We start from the raw sequence: 11,688 nt of genomic DNA, 5'->3' as shown, positions 1-11,688 counted from the left end.
AATCTGCTCTCTATTAGCTTCAGTGGAGGGGAGGTGAGACATCAGGGATCTAAGTAGACCCCTGATGTCTCATTAAAGAGAACCTGTCAGTATAAATATGCTATCACATATGGAGCCATTGGTCTCCTATCTGACAGAAATAAAGGTAAATGAAAAACAAAGTGTAAAAAAATTAAATGTACATCCAAGCACCTAAACCCCCCCCCCCCCCCACAATAGACACCAACAAACATACATATATGTACACAACGGTGGGGGCACCTGCATAGGAAAATGTTGACTGTGCTACCCATGTTACATATCGACGGGCACACCAGAGTGAGAGCAATAATTCTAGGCCCATTTTTCAGCTTCAGTCTACCCAGCACATGTGGAGGGCAATAAAAACCTGGCAGGGGCTCTAATCCCCCCCCCTCCAATCACCCACCATGTCCACTCAGAACTGAAACACACATTTTGGATGGTCTGACCCATGAACAGGTTGCAGTGTGAGCGGTTCACACATCAGATAATGGAACAGTCCGGGTTTTTCATTAACACTCTTATCGGCTGAGCTGCTAATTGAAGGTTGTTCTGTGTGTTTTAACACCCCGTGAAGGACGACCTTTCCCCGTCCTCGCACCGCCAGACAAATCATGAATCTTTTGTTCAGCATGTTTACTATACACCTCAGTGACGCCGACCGCCGGCCTCCCCTTCAGTCTTGCACAGTTGTACCGGCTCCTCCTGGACTGAAACAGCTTCCTCTGATTTCACTGCACACTGTGAGCTTCTCACAATATGCATTAAAAGCTGCAGCAAGTCAGAGCCCTCCTCATTTCATTATTCATAGGATTTTAGTTCTTTCAGTCATGGAAGATTAGCATGTAGGTGTTACCTATAGCGGTCTGCATGCAAATACAGCCTGTCTAGTAAAACCCACTTCTCCAGACTGACATCTGCCCATCCCACATGGCAACCACCTTCCCTTCTTATGGAGTTCACATAAATATGGCTTCTGTTGTCTCCACAGTAACCACATGGCAACCAAGGTCCCTATTAATGGTATTCACATTCATCTCCATGGTAACTATTTGGCAACCAGCATCGCTTCTCATGAGCTTCACGTGAACATATCTTCCTATGTGTCCACGTCAACCCCATGGCAACTAACATTACTTCTCAGTGGGCTCATGTGAACATAGCTTCCTATGTCTCCACAGCAACAAATATCCCTGCTCATGGGGCTCAAATGAACATGTTCGTCTCCATGGTAACCACATAGCAACCAGCAATACTTTTTATGGGGTTTATGTGAACATAGCTTCTTTTGTCTCCATGGTAACTACATGGCAAGCAACATCCTTTTTTCATGGAGGCTCACATGAACATAGGTTCCATTGTCTCCACGGTAACCACACGGCATCCAGGATCCCTATTCATAGGGTTCACATGACCATAGCTTCTGTCATCTCCATGGTAACCATAAGGCAATCAGCATCCCTTCCTATGAGCTTCTTCTGTCTACACGATACCCGCATGGCAGCCAACATCCATTCTTATGGGGTTCACATAAACATAGCTTCCTTTGTCTCCACAGCAAATAGTATCCCTTCTCATGGGGCTCCCATAAACATAGATTCCTTCGTCTCCATGGTAACCACATGGCAAACAGCATCATTTTTTATGGGGGCTCACATGAACATAGCTTCCTTCGTCTCAATGGAAACCGTATGGCAACCAACATCCATTCTTATGGGGTTCATATGAGCATAGCTTCCTTTGTCTCCATAGCAACTAATATCCCTGCTCATGGGGCTCCCATGAACATAGCTTCCTTCGTCTCCATGGTAACCACATGGCAACCAGCATCATTTTTTTATGGGGGCTCATATGAATATAGCTTCCTTCAACTCCATGGTAACCACATGGCAACCAGCATCATTTTTTATGCGGGCTCACATGAACATAGCTTCCTTCATCTCCATGGTAACCACATGGCAACCAGCATCACTTCTTATAGGGCTCACATGAACATAGCTTGCTTTGTCTCCTTGGAAACCGCATGGCAACCAACATCCATTCTTATGGTGTTCATATGAGCATAGCATCCTTTGTCTCCATGGCAACTAATATCCCTGCTCATGGGGCTCCCATGAACATAGCTTCTTTCATCTCCATGGTAACCACATGGCAACCAGCATAATTTTTTATGGGGCTCACATGAACATAGCTTCCTTCATCTCCATAGTAACCACCTGGCAACCAGCATGACTTCTTATAGGGCTCACATAAACATAGCTTGCTTTCTCTCCATGGAAACCGCATGTCAACCAACATCCATTCTTATGGGGTTCATATGAGCATAGCATCCTTTGTCTCCACGACAACTAATATCCCTTCTCATGGGGCTCCCATGAACATAGCTTCCTTCATTTCCATGGTAACCACATGGCAACCGGCACCATTTTTTATGGGGCTCACATGAACATAGCTTCTTTTGTCTCCATGGAAACCACATGGCAGCCAACATCCATTCTTATGGGGCTCACATGAACATAGCTTCCTTCGTCTCCACAGTAACCACACGGCATCCAGGATCCCTATTCATAGGGTTCACACGAACATAGCTTCTGTCATCTCCATAGTAACCATAAGGTAATCAGCATCCCTTCCCATGAGCTTCACATGAACATAACTTCCTCTGTCTCCACAGCAACCCCATGGCAACTAACATGCCTTCTCATGGGGTTCACATGAAAATAGCTTCTTCTGTCTCCATGGTAACCCAATGGCAACTAGCATTCTTTCTCATGAGGCTCACAGGACCATAGCTTCATTCATCTCCATGGTAACCAGATGACAAAAAACATCACTTTTTATGGGGCTCAGTGTGGACATGTCATTGTGGTCACACATATTGTGGTCTGTATAATATGCCATTGAAAACGTTTTGTTCTATCTGTTCGATAAGTGCAAAATAAAACCTGTTGATCCTGCCAGATGTCTAGTGAGCTGCTAACTTCACGTGCTGTTGCACTAATATGGGACATAAAAAATTGGAACTACCACACTATTCTGGGGTGACGGCTTTCAGAAATTGTATAATATTTAGGGATTTTAGGTAATCTTCATGCCTAAAATTATTCTTTTAAACTTGTGTGCAAAAAGAAAAATGCAAAAATGGCTCTGGCAGCGAAAGAGTTAAAACACGGGGAAATGTGTATGTAGTGCAGAGGCGTACATGTACATGTTTTTCCCCTATCGTCTTTCAGGACAGCACCTTGAGAGCGTGGCTCCACCCACTTGACAGGAAACACACCTCCACCAAACTTTAAAAGGAGGCTCCTTCCCACTTATCATCAGTTTATGTGTTTCCTCCGGCGGGAACACATGTGGGAGTTTGGAGCTCTCAAGGTTCTGTCCTGAGAGAACAGGCTCCCTACTCCACTATTTTTACCTACCTCAGGAGAGCCGATTCCTCCCATTTTCCACAGGCTTACGGGTGCCGGGTGGATGGGCTCCTTCTCCCTCGTCAGTGCTCGGGGAGAGCCAGGACTGCTCCGGGTATTGCTACTCCCAGGCGGAGGCGTCGGGCATGTCAGGCATTTCTGTTTGTTTTTTCTTGCCTGCACATGTTTTTTCCCTGACGCCGCCGCCATCTTGGGAAGGGCAGTCAGAGGACTGCATCCGCCGGATGTGAGGTATCCGGAAGTGGGGCGGCATCCATGGAGCAGGCGCCAGGCGTCATTTCCGCCGGAAGCGCAGGGGGAGGAGGGAGGAATAGGTCTGGTGCCTATTTATTGCCGGTTCCGGTCCGGCGCACAGGTGCTATTGGAGTCCGGAACCGGCGTTTTCGCCACAAGCATCACGCTGCTGCCTCAGCATGGATTCAGGAACCGCAGCGAGTGGAACAGGCACAGGCACCAGCAAGGCCCAGGTAAGGAGCAGACTGTAGTTTCTGCTCAGCTTTACTGTGGGGTCTCTCTCTAGCCCTCTTCTCTCTAAATGTTAGTGAAGTTTGAGGGTATTTTTTCCCCCTGGTGGCGGAGGGGCCTGTCAGGGCACATGAGTCTGATAGCTTTTCTCACTGTGCACCTGTGGTGAGCAACCTTGAGTAATCAGGCTGACTCTAAAAGATGGTTTGTCTTTTTTCTCTCTCTTTTTTTCCCTTATCATGGCAGGCCAAGAGCTCTGACCCTGGGATTAGAAAGAAATGCCCTTCATGCAAAATTAAGTTAAATGAAGGCTGGAAAAAGGCTTTATGTCAAGCATGTATTGACTCCTTGGTGAGGGAAGAAACCACTTCCGCATGCAGTGATCTAATCGCATCTGCCAAAAAGGAATTGGATGCTACCATTCAATCCTTCAGATCCTCACTCACCTATCCATCTGCAAGTCAGCCCACTACCTCACAGTCCTCTCAAGGCTCACTGTTAGTCCCGGCAGTAGAGGCGGAAATGGGTCCTCTGAACCGGGAAGGGCTTTCCCCATCCCATTCTAATGAATCGAATGAGGATAGTGATGAGCTGGAAAATATGTCTTCCAAGTATAAATTGTCTTTGGATCAGGTGGATGGCCTTTTAAAGGCTATTTATGCTACTCTAGGCCTTGAGGAAGAGCATAAGGAGATGTCTTTACATGACAAGATGTATGCAGGGCTTAGTGAGTCTAAGTCCCGTACCTTTCCAGTCCATGCAGTGATTTCGGAAACAATCAGAAAAGAATGGGCTGACCCTGATAGGAAACCATTTTTCTCTAGGGCTCATAAGAGAAGGTTCCCTTTTGATGAAGACCCAGCAGCTCTTTGGAATAAGGTTCCAAAACTTGATGCAGCCTTTTCTCAGGTGTCAAGATCTACTGATCTAGCATTTGAGGACATGGGGATCTTAAAAGACCCCATGGATAAAAAAATGGATCAACAGCTCAAGCGGACTTGGCAATCCATTATGGGCAACCTTAAGCCAGCAATGGCAACTACTTGCATCTCCAGGAACTTGGAGTATTGGGTAAATCAGCTTAAAGCTCATATAATAGCAGATTCCCCTAAACAAGAAATCCTTGACTCCTTTTCTACCCTCTCAGCAGCCGTAGCCTATGTCTCTGATGCCTCAGCAGAGTCTATCAGGATGACAGCTAAGGCGGCAGCCCTTGCTAATTCGGTTAGACGGGCTTTATGGCTAAAGACTTGGCAAGGGGACACAGCATCTAAAAACAAATTATGCGGGGTCCCTTTTCTAGGAGACTTACTGTTCAGCCCTGATTTGGATTCAGTTCTGGACAGGACTGCAGATAAAAAGAAATCTTTTCCTGTCAAAAAGAAGAAACAACCAGTCAAACGGTTTTTTCGTCCTCAAAGGGCTCAGGAACAGAACAAGTCTCAAGAGAAAAAGAAAAGCTGGTCAGGGCAGAGGGGTAAGGGCAGAGGAAATGTCCTTTTCCATCCTCCTGCGTCAGCCAGCAAGACGCAATGACAGTCGGTTACAAGTAGGGGGAAGACTACAAGACTTTCTCCCCTATTGGGCAAGTAGGGATGAGCTTCGTGTTCGAGTCGAACCCATGTTCGACTCGAACATCGGCTGTTCGATCGTTCGCCGAATTGCGAACGTTATGGGCCGTTCGCGCTAAATTCGTGTGGCGCGTCACGGCCCATAATTCACTGCGGCATCGCAGTGCATTGCTGGCTGATGATTGGCCAAGCATGCACTATGACCCGCATGCTTGGCCAATCACAGCGCTGTCAGTAGAGAGAGCTGTAATTGGCCAAAGCCAGGGTGGCTTTGGCCAATTACGGCTCAGGGCATTTAGTACACACCCCACACTATATAAGGCCGCCTGCACGGCGGCCCTGTGTAGTGTGTGTTCCGGTGTGCTGAGAGATAGAGAGAGAGAGAGACAGTGTCATTTGATTTGAGTTAGATAGATTAGGCAGAACAGTCAGTCAGTTAGCTGCACTTACAGTGTATTGTGTATATATATGCATCCCAGGTGTTGCATATATATATATACACTGTATTCAGTTTAGCTAGATCCGTTCCTGTTATCTTCTATCTAGACTATTTACATTTAATGCAGTGCGTCCTGCTCACAGTGTTCAGCTAGATCCGTTCCTGTTATCTTCTAGACTATTTACATTTAGTGCAGTGCGTCCTGCTCACAGTGTTCAGCTAGATCCGTTCCTGCTATTTACATTTAGTGCAGTGCGTCCTGCTCACAGTGTTCAGCTAGATCCGTTCCTGTTAAATTCCTACTGACCGGCAGGCTTGTCTGGTTACAGTATATAAAGCTACCTGAAGAAAATTACAGGTGTTCTATTTGATCCTATTAGTACCACGGTCAGGCAGCTAGACTATTTACATTTAGTACAGTGTGTCCTGCTCACAGTGTTCAGCTAGATCCGTTCCTGTTATCTTCCTACTGACAGGCAGGCTTGTCTGGTTACAGTATATAAAGCTACCTGAAGAAAATTACAGGTGTTCTATTTGATCCTATTAGTACCACGGTCAGGCAGCTAGACTATTTACATTTAGTACAGTGCGTCCTGCTCACAGTGTACAGCTAGATCCGTTCCTGTTATCTTCCTACTGACAGGCAGGCTTGTCTGGTTACAGTATATAAAGCTACCTGAAGAAAATTACAGGTGTTCTATTTGATCCTATTAGTACCACGGTCAGGCAGCTAGACTATTTACATTTAGTACAGTGCGTCCTGCTCACAGTGTTCAGCTAGATCCGTTCCTGTTATCTTCCTACTGACAGGCAGGCTTGTCTGGTTACAGTATATAAAGCTACTTGAAGAAAATTACAGGTGTTCTATCCCAGCTTAGTGCAGCTACAGGCCATTAGTATGTCTGGAAGGCCAAGAAGGAGAGGCAGACAGTCACAAGCCAATAAGAGAGGGCAAGCAGGCTCTGTGTCTAGTGCTGGTCGTGGAGACGGTGCATCCTCATCAGCACGTGGCCATGGGACACGCTTGGCCTTTTTTTCGGCAGCTGGCCATGTTGAGCCGCAACATGCGGAAGACTTGGTCGAGTGGATGACCAAGCCGTCCTCATCCTCCTCATCCTCTCTCACCCATGCCCAGGGTGCTTTGTCTGGCAAAGCAGCGGCCTCTTCCCTCAGCTCAATGTCATCAGTGACTCCTTCCCTAGCTCCACCATGTCCTCATGAGGATTCCCTCGAACTGTTTGACCACAGTGTTGGGTACATGCTCCAGGAGGATGCCCAGCGTTTGGAAGGCTCTGATGACGATACTGAGCTCGATGAAGGCAGTAACATGAGCGCGGACAGAGGGGGTGCCCAAGAAGGACAGCAATCTGGCAGTCATGCTCCCCCTGCTGCAGCATACTGCCAGGTTTGCTCCAGTGATGAGGAGGGAGGGGATGATGAGGTCACTGACTCAACGTGGGTGCCTGATAGGAGAGAGGAGGAGGAGGAGGAGGAGGAGGAGGAGGAGGAGGAGGCGGCAGCACATCACCAACGAGGCAGGATGCCCTCCAGGGGCCAGCCTAAGGGCAGCACATTGACTGCATCACACCCCAAAGCTCCACATGTGCAGGGCGCTGCAGTCTCTGCGCGTTATTCAAAAAGTTCTTTGGTGTGGGCCTTTTTTGAGACGAGTGCATCAGATCGCACCGCTGCTATTTGCAACATATGTCTCAAGCGTATCTCGCGTGGCCAAAATATCTCCCGCTTGGGTACCACATGCTTGACCAGACATATGTTGACCTGCCATGCAGTTCGTTGGCAAGCGTATCTAAAAGACCCACACCAAAGAACAAAGAGGATCTCTCCTTGCTCCTCATCAGCTGAGATTTCCAACCCCACTAGACCTTCAGTCCTCTCTGAGACCTGCAGTGAGAGGAATGAAGGTGTAGAATTAGGTGTGTCACAGCCAAGTACTTGTGGGCAATCTGCTTTTGGTACACCGACGTCAGATTGTACCAGGCAAATTTCCCTGCCCCAGCTGCTGCACCGCCGAAAGAAGTTTGCTCCCAGCCATCCACATGCCCAGCGGTTGAATGCTAGCTTGGCAAAATTGCTAGCACTTCAACTGCTGCCTTTTCAGTTGGTAGACTCTGCCCCCTTCCGTGAGTTTGTGGAATGTGCGGTTCCTCAGTGGCAGGTACCCAAACGCCACTTTTTCTCACGGAAGGCGATTCCGGCTCTCTACCGGCATGTGGAAGGCAATGTCCATGCCTCGCTGGACAGGGCGGTCAGCGGTAAGGTGCATATTACCGCTGACTCATGGTCCAGCAGGCATGGACAGGGACGTTACCTAAGTTTCACGGCGCATTGGGTGACTCTGCTGGCAGCTGGGAAGGATGCAGGACAAGGTGCAGTAGTGTTGGAGGTTGTTCCGCCACCACGCCTCCAAAATGCTGATTGTGACACACCTCTCTCCTCCACCCCCTCCTCTTCTTCTTCCTCCATGGCCTCTTCCTCGGAACCAGCGGTGCTCCGTAGGCGTTCAAGGGGCTACGCAAGTACGCAGGCCAAAAGATGCCATGCGGTGCTTGAGCTGGTGTGCTTGGGGGACAGGAGCCACACTGGGGCAGAGGTTCTGTCAGCTCTGCAGGGGCAGGTTCAGAGGTGGTTGACGCCACGCCAACTTAAGGCAGGAATGGTGGTTTGCGACAATGGCACCAACCTCCTCTCTGCCCTCCGACAGGGACAAATGACCCATGTGCCCTGTTTGGCTCACGTCCTTAACTTGGTGGTGCAGCGGTTCTTGGGCAGGTACCCGGGCTTACAGGATGTCCTGAGGCAGGCCAGGAAAGTCTGTGTGCATTTCCGCCGGTCATATAATGCCAGTGCTCGGCTGACGGACCTCCAAAAGGAGTTTAACCTGCCCAAGAACCGCCTAATCTGTGACATGCCCACCAGGTGGAACTCAACGTTGGCCATGCTGCAGCGGCTGCACACGCAGCAGAGGGCCATCAATGAGTACCTGTGCGACTATGGCACCAGGACAGGGTCAGGGGAGCTTGGTTTTTTTTCCCCACGCCAGTGGGCCATGATCAGGGATGCATGCACTGTCCTGTCACCATTCGAGGAGGCCACGAGGATGGTGAGCAGTGACAGTGCATGCATCAGTGACACTGTCCCCCTTGTCCACCTGTTGGAGCACACGCTGCGTGGAATAATGGACAGGGCACTTGAGGCAGAACAGAGGCAGGAAGAGGAGGACTTCCTTAGCTCTCAAGGCCCCCTTTATCCAGACAGTGTTCCTGCGTGCCCGCCGATCACACAGGAAGAGGACGAGGAGGAAGAGGAGGAGGAGGAAGATTGTGTCAGTATGGAGGTGGAGCCTGGCACTCAGCATCAGCAGCAGTCTTTAAGGGATCAGTCCCAAGAAACACATGGACTTGTACGTGGCTGGGAGGAGGTGGCTGCGGACCATGTCGTTCTTAGTGACCCAGAGGACTCCGGACCGAATGCCTCAGCAAACCTACGCTGCATGGCCTCCCTGATCCTGCAAAGCCTGCGTAAGGATCCTCGTATTCGTGGTATCAAGGAGAAGGACCAATACTGGCTGGCAACCCTCCTTGATCCACGTTACAAGGGTAAGGTTGCGGACCTTATCTTGCCATCGCAGAGGGAGCAGAGGATGAAACATCTTCGGGAGGCCTTGCAGAAAGGTCTGTGCAACGCGTTCCCAGAGACTGGGAGGTTACAAACTCCTGTTTCTGGACAACGTGTTGCTGAGGCTTCGGTCAGTCAAAGAAGGAGCGGTGGAGAAGGTGGCCGTCTGACCGATGCGTTCAGACAATTTTTTGGTCCGCAGCCCCAAGGTATGATCGGTTCCAGCAACCATCGCCAGCGTCTGTTTTACATGGTGCAGGAATACCTAGGGGCAAGATCAGACTTGGACACCTTTCCCACCGAAAATCCTCTGGGTTACTGGGTCTTGAGGATGGATCACTGGCCAGAGCTTGCACAGTATGCAATTGAGCTACTGGCCTGTCCTGCATCCAGCGTTCTTTCGGAACGCACATTCAGTGCTGCTGGAGGCGTGGTAACCGATCACAGGGTGCGTCTGTCCACCGACTCGGTCGATCGGCTGACCTTCATAAAAATGAATGAGTCTTGGATCACCACCAGCTACCAAGCACCTGATGCTGATGTAACCGAATAATTTTTTTTGAAATCTCAGATCCCTTCAAAGACTGCCTATGCTGATGCTGAGTGACTATCCCTGAGTAATTATCCTCTTCCTCCTCAATCATCACGCTGATAGCTTGTAAGAACATTTTTGGTTCTGGGCGCCACCACCAGTGCCTAAGGCCCAATTTTTCAGCCCCTGTCTAACAGGGGCGTGTAATTACAATTTTTGATGCAATACTTTGCAGCAGGGCTCGTTCCTGCGTTCCAACTAGAGTGTCTGTGAGGGGTTGCAGTGTTGTGGCACCAGCACCAGTGCCTAAGGCCCAATTTTTCTGCCCCTGTCTAACAGGGGCGTGTAATTACAATTTTTGAAGCAATAATTTGCAGCAGGGCTCGTTCCTGCGTTCCAACTAGAGTGTCTGTGAGGGGTTGCAGTGTTGTGGCACCAGCACCAGTGCCTAAGGCCTAATTTTTCAGCTGCTGTTCAACAGGGGCATGTAATTACAATTCTTGATCTAATATTTCACAGCAGGGCCCTGTGAGGGCTTACAGTGTTGTGGCCACAGCAACACCTAAGGCCCAAATTTCTGCTGAGTATATAGGGCAGGACCCTACTTTCAAACATCTAACTTACAAACGACTCCTACTTGCAAACGGAAGGAGACAACAGGAAGTGAGATGAAATCTACCCCTAGGAAGGGAAATTCTCTCCTGTAAGAGTTAATATGGGAAAACAAGTTCTCCTTTCCACTGATGCTTTCCAATCCTTGTTCCACAAAAAAACCCAAATTTTCAAAAAACATTTTTCATTGGGACAAAAAAGTGAGGTGAAATCTTCTGAAGAGGAGGAAAGACAGCAAAACAAATGTCACAGGGGTGATAACCCTTCCCTATGTTTTCCAAAAAGCTTAGAAAAGATTTTTTGGCTGGAGCTAAACACGTTAAAAATGTTCAAAATTACAAACAGATTCTACTTAACAACAAACCTACAGTCCCTGTCTTGTTTGCACCGCCTGTATACTGCTGTTCAGAGTATATAGGGCCTGGTGGCCCCACACCTTTCCTTATTTTAATTTGGGTGCGGGGTTCCCCTTAATATCCATACAAGACCCAAAGGGACTGGTAATGGACTGGGGGGTACCCATGCCGTTTGTCTCACTGATTTTCATCCATATTGCCATGACCCGACATGACATTAAACCCGCAAGCAGTTTTAAATGAGATTTTTTCCTTTAAAAATGACATTTGGTGCAGGGACTGTTCTAAACATGGGAAACACGCGTCACTTTACAGGCATACTATAGACACCCCCCAGGTACGATATTTAAAGGAATATTTCACTTTTTTTTTTTTACTTTAAGCATCATTAAAATCACTGCTCCCGAAAAAACGGCCGTTTTTAAAAGTTTTTTTTGCATTGATACATGTCCCCTGGGGTAGGACCCGGGTCCCCAAACCCTTTTTAGGACAATACCATGCAAATTAGCCTTTAAAATGAGCACTTTTGATTTCGAACGTTCGAGTCCCATAGACGTCAATGGGGTTCTAACGTTCGTGCGAACTTTCGGTCCGTTCGCGGGTTCTGGTGCGAACCGAACCGGGG

This window comes from Aquarana catesbeiana, linkage group LG08 (genome assembly GCF_042186555.1).
Source record: "Aquarana catesbeiana isolate 2022-GZ linkage group LG08, ASM4218655v1, whole genome shotgun sequence".
Taxonomy (NCBI): Eukaryota; Metazoa; Chordata; class Amphibia; order Anura; family Ranidae; genus Aquarana; species Aquarana catesbeiana.
Note: the sequence above shows the minus strand (reverse complement) of the source record.